The sequence below is a fragment of the Bos indicus genome, chromosome 22 (genome assembly GCF_029378745.1).
Source record: "Bos indicus isolate NIAB-ARS_2022 breed Sahiwal x Tharparkar chromosome 22, NIAB-ARS_B.indTharparkar_mat_pri_1.0, whole genome shotgun sequence".
Classification (NCBI taxonomy): domain Eukaryota; kingdom Metazoa; phylum Chordata; class Mammalia; order Artiodactyla; family Bovidae; genus Bos; species Bos indicus.
In genome coordinates, this window is record NC_091781.1 from 60691470 (window position 1) to 60697457 (window position 5988).

Sequence of the window (5988 nt, forward strand, 5' to 3'; positions counted from 1 at the left end):
AAACTTTGTGCAAAGTCTACGTTGATTTTTATATTATTTGAACTAGAATACTGATGAGCATGACTCAAAATTTTCAAGAATAAAATAGATTCATTCGTTTCTTTTAATTTGTCCATAGGCACTGCAGACTGGGTCTAAGTGAAGGCAATGCCAAATTTCACAGATGTGACAGAATTTGTTCTGGGGTTGACCAGTCATCAGGAGCTTCAAGGTCTCTTTATTGTGGTGTTTCTAGTAGTTTACATGATCACTCTGATAGGGAATATTGGTATGATTATTTTGATCAGCATCAGCCTCCAGCTTCAGAGCTCCATGTACTTTTTCTTGAGTCCTTTGTCTTTTGTGGATGTGTGGTTCTCTTCCAATGTCACTCTGAAGATGCTGGAAAACTTACTATCAAACAAAAACCATTTCCTATGTAGGGTGTTTGGTGCAGTGTTACTTCTTCATAGCCCTTGTCCACGTGGAAGTATATATCTTGGCTGTGATGGCCTTTGATCGCTACATGGACATCTGCAGCTCTCTGCTTTATGGCAGTAAAATGTCCAGGACTGTCTGTGCTCTTCTCATCTCTGTGACATACATCTATGGGTTCTCTGTCAGCCTTATCTGCACACTGTGGACATATGGCCTGTACTTCTGTGGAAACTTTGAAATCAACCACTTCTACTGTGCTGACCCTCCTCTTATCAAGATTGCCTGTGGAGGGGTCCACAGTAAAGAATGCACCATGATTGTTATTGCTGGGATTAATTTCACATATTCCCTCTCTGTGGTTCTCATTTCCTATACCCTCATTGTAGCGGCCGTGCTGCACATGCACTCTGCCGATGGCAGGAGGAAGGCATTCTCCATGTGTGGGTCCCACCTGACAGCTGTTACCATGTTTTATGGGACTCTTCTCTTCATGTATCTCAGGAGGCCCACTGAAGAGTCTGTGGAGCAGGGGAAGATGGTGGCTGTGTTTTACCCCACAGTGATTCCCATGCTGAACCCCATGATCTACAGTTTGAGGAACAAAGGTGTGAAAGAGGCGGTCAACAAAGCAATCGTCAAGGCAAACTTGACAGTGAACCTGCAGCACATAATTCCGTGTATGCCACTTCCTGTTATAAGTGTCCAGGCATATAAATAACCCTGTTTAAAATAGACTGTATACCGGCAACACTTAAATATACTAAGAGGTCCAGTCTAACACAGTGATGGTTTACCCCGTGAACGGACTCTCAGGACTAAGCCTCCTTTATCTACATATGCAAACATACTAACCCTGACCTATTACTGTTAGTCACAGTGTATGTAAAATTGTGCTAAGTGTAGTCATCAGACAACTCATAAACACATTTGGATAAGCACATGTTAATTTGGAGGTATCTTTGTAGGAGTTGAATATGCTTTCTTAGGATATTTTCTATATATAATTGCTTTTCACTTGTTTTATAAGTAATATATAATTTCATGAGAAAAAATTAAGACTTCATCACTTTTCCATGAATGTAAAAGTTGGTGGATCCTCATTTACCAAAAAAGCTTTCAACAATATTCATACATGCATGGACTTTTGAAAACAAAAATGTATTCAGAATCTTCAACTAGTGTCATGAATCAATCAGAAGGTTAACTCTCAGTATGTATTGCTCTATAATTAACAGTATTTGTATTTCAAACAATCTGTTGACTCACTGTAATTCTACTCTTTGGTTTGGATTTTGGCTAGTTGTTTTTCTCTTCATTAATTTAAATAGATGAAAAATTTATGAGTAAAGCCTATCATGTCCTTCTCATAGTTTAAAAAGATGAAGCAATATGGATTTTTGTCATTTAAAATCTGACTTTTGATCAGAAAAATGTCCTGTTAAACATTTGATTGCTATGATGAAGGTACTGTTTGATTCCAAATTCTTGTCACTAACATTACATTCTTAGGTCTGTATTTAGCTGCTTAAGTGAAGCTTTTAATAACTAGAGTGGATCAACCAGATAAGAATCTGTGTAAAGCCAAATGTCATTGCACTAGAAATGTGTTAAAATGTGATCAGCACAGCTCAAACTAGTATCCATTGGAATCTGAGTACACGTTTACAATTCAATTTATGTTGATTGGTGTCCACTTAATCTACCTTCATTCTTAATATAAGTGGAATACATTTTTTGTCCTTGTTTACTCTTGCTAATAATACCAGCATAAAGGCAAATCAGAAGCAGAAGTAATTTCTCATGAATGAGTTTATTCTTGTTTAAGGGCTAATCCAATTAAAAGGGGTGCACAACTGAAAACGTGTAGAAAGACTCTGAGAAGTAACACTTACTTGTGGTAGTATCACTGGAAAGATGGATTCATTTAAGCACAGAAAGTATTGTTACTCAGGCTAATGTACTAATTGCCCACAAGCCACATTCCCTCAGATTGGTTCTGAGAAAAAGCATATGGTGGGAGGAGAGTTCTTTTTCTTAACTTTAGGTTCTGAGCAGGAAGAAAGAGTACCATTTGATTAGTATTGGAAACTACATTAACAAAGTTTTTTTTTTTTTAAATGTTTTCAAATCACTCAAGTTTGCTTCTAACAAGTTGGTGTCAAGTATGAAACGATAGGCTGCTCAAGAAACAATCGTACTGACAGAGATCATTATAACTTGACCCCTTAAGATCACATTTTCTGTGATCCTTATGGCAGACATATTCCTCAGTGTCCATTATTTTATGTTTTATTTTATAAGTAAAACATTTGTCATCCAGCTGTTTACCACTGTTCCCATTGCTCCTTGTTGGTGGGATACATAATGTTGTCAAGTCTTGGCAATGAGCCATCAGTAGAAAGTGATGCCTGAAACCTAAAGATCACCTTGTCTATGTTAAAGCCATTAGATACGGACTTTATTCTCTTCCTTTCCACTTGAAAATGTTGCCACTGAAATGATCACTTTTTAGACAAAGATGGAAACCACATATTGAGGGTCTAATTGCCTTTCCCAAACCCCTTAACTCATATTGCTGCCTGAGAAAGGAGTAAATTACTTTATTAAGTCACTGCATCTTGGGAGTTCACTTAGCTATAGTGCTATATTTGCTCTTATAATACTTTCCATAAACATATCCTTGTCACTTCATCTCTGCATCTTACCACTCACTAGGACAATTTTTACCTGAGAATGATCAAGTCTCTTCAGAAACTATTCTGGTATTGAGAGGAGGGCATCTTGTCTTCTGTCTTAACCAGAAGGAGAAAAACTCAAGCTTCTGATCTATATTAGATATTAGGTTATATATCCCTTTGTCCTAACTGCTTGATGAGTCCCTGGGCTTGTTATGACCTTTAAGACTCCAGTTGTCACATCAACTGGTTTTGGATCCCTTTTGACCCGTCATCTGGGCCATTTCGCTAGCCTTTTTAGGTACTTACAAGTCTCTTTCTTAAGCTTAGGAAACCTCAGCTATTTTTTGTCTGCACTGTGCTTGCAGGTGTAGATAAGGTGTGTTTTCACCATACATTTGAGCCAGCACATCTTTAACTGTCCTTACTTATTAGTGGGGCTTCCCCAATGGCTCAGCAGCAAAGAATCATCTGCAAGGCAAGAGACATGATTTCAATCCCTGGGGGAACATCCCCTGGAGAAGGAAATGGCAACCCACTCCAGTATTCTTGCCTGGAAAACCCCATGGACAGAGGAGCCTGGCGGGTTACAGTCCATAGGGTCACACGGAGTCGAACACAACTGAGCATGCACACACTTACACACACTTATTATGAGTGAAATTGTTCCCCCAGAAGATGTGTTAAGTTCCTAACCTGAAGAACTTCAGAGTTTGGTTATAGGATCATTGGGTTATAAGGTCATTATTTGGATATAGGGTTGTTGAAGATGCAATTGTTAATATGAAGTCATACTGAAGTACACTGGATCATTAATCCAGTGTGCTGCTGCTGCTGCCAAGTCGCTTCAGTCATGTCTGACTCTGTGCGACCCAATAGATGGCAGCCCACCAGGCCCCGCCGTCCCTGGGATTCTCCAGGCAAGAACACTGGAGTGGGTTGCCATTTCCTCCTCCAGTGCATGAAAGTGAAAAGTGAAAGTGAAGTCGCTCAGTCGTGTCCGACTCTTAGCGACCCCATGGACTGCAGCCTACCAGGCTCCTCCATCCATGGGATTTTCCAGGCAAGAGTACTGGAGTGGGTGCCGTTGCCTTCTCCATTGTGAGTGATGTCCTTACAAGAATGAAGACATTTGGACACAGATGTAGAGGGAAGATGACCATGAGAAGACAGCAGAGACTGGAAAGATGCTTACAAGACAAGGAATGCCTGGGACCATGAGCAGCTGGAAAAAACAAGGAAGGAACCTCCCCTAGAGCTTCACAGAGAGCCTGGTTCTGCCAGTACCTTGACTTCAGACTTGTAGGCTCCAGAACTGTGAGAAAATAAATTTTTGTTGTTCTAAGTCAATAAGTGTGTGGTACTTTGTTAACTCAGACCGATGAAACTAATATATTTCTTTACAGTATTGTTTCAATGTTAGAACTTGGGTTTCACTTTAGTTTTTCTTAGTCTCCCAGGCTATCATCCTTTCTGCTCTAGGAGCTCTTCAAATGTATCTGAAGTTTCTTTGGTAAACCTGTGGTTTTGCAGCAACCTCCCCTGAATCCAGTGTGCTACCCAGAAGGGGCACCAGATTCCTTCTGAAAGATTCACTGACCTTTAAACCCTTCTCACATTGCCAATCTCAGGTCCAGCCCTTACTCTGTAGTTTACTATAGAAGCTCACTGCTGTGCTTCTAACTATTTAAATTATACTTTTGGAATTATTTAAAAAATAGCAACAACAAAGATGTTCTCCTCTCTTGCGTTTTATCTTTGGCAATTGACAGTCATGATTCCCAAGATTAATTTCTGTGCAACTGTGCTCCCTGACCCCAAACGAAGTTGATTTAAGAACTTGAAAATCAGGATTGCAATTCATTGCTTCTCTTCAGAATTTGTACAGTTTACATCCACTTAGAACACCTTGTTGCTGCTTTAATAAGGGTGTTGAGGTTAGGTGAGGCATAAATTAAAATAAAGTTTAATATAAATAATTTAACATGGCAATATTGATGTCTTCACATAAATGTGAAATCTAATTTAACAATGAAATGTTTACTAAGATAAGTTGGATAAAATAAACTAAACTGTTTCTAAATAACTTATACAATCAATTTTTTGGCCAGTATTTTCCAAAATAGCAGACTACTCAGCATATTCAGGAATGGTTTTTATTTTGCCCTATGAAAATAGCTCACAATATTACTCACATGGTAGACACCAAACATTTGAATCTGAATTAAAAAAAAAAAATTCCAGTTGATGGTTTAAGTGGGTCTTAGATTGCATCACTTTACAACCACCCCAACATAGAACAATATTCCTGACATCTGACAGCAACCACATTTTTAACTTGGTTTTAAACTACCACTTCCTGTCAAACCATTGTAATTTCTTCAAATCCCTAAAATATAAAAGGATCTTAAGCCTTGCTGAGGGAATATAGGGGTATGTCTACATTTTTGTTTTGATACAGAAAAAGAGAGTATGACTTTCCCAAAGCTGACCCTGATTTCCAGATCTGCATGTCGAAAAATGACATCTTTTCAAACAACACGAGAACCATGGAATTACAGAGAGTGACCGCCAGTGAATCCAGTGTGAGTCAGAAGCAGAGAGGAATGATTTTTAGCAGACAGGGTGCAGTTGAGGAACAGCTACTGCCTGGAATGACATGGGGATGGACAAGAAATTTACTTTACCACCTCCCTTGTTCTGTCTCCACAATGTATAAAATAGAAGCATTTTTGAAAGCAGTGGCTAAATCTTATTATCAGTTAAATAGGAACTATCCAGGTCGAAACTATCAAGTGTCACAGATGCAAATTGTAGCAATTTGTTAAAAATGTGCATTATAGTCTTTTAAACCTTTTACTTATAAATTATATGAAAAATAGAACACATGTGCAAA

At 38.6% G+C, this 5988-nt stretch overlaps 1 pseudogene; it reads left to right on the forward strand.

Moving 5' to 3' along the window:
• The first annotated feature begins 116 nt into the window (after window positions 1-116).
• On the forward strand, window positions 117-2466 carry LOC109553248 (olfactory receptor 5M9-like; annotated as a pseudogene).
• The last annotated feature ends 3522 nt before the right edge of the window (window positions 2467-5988 follow it).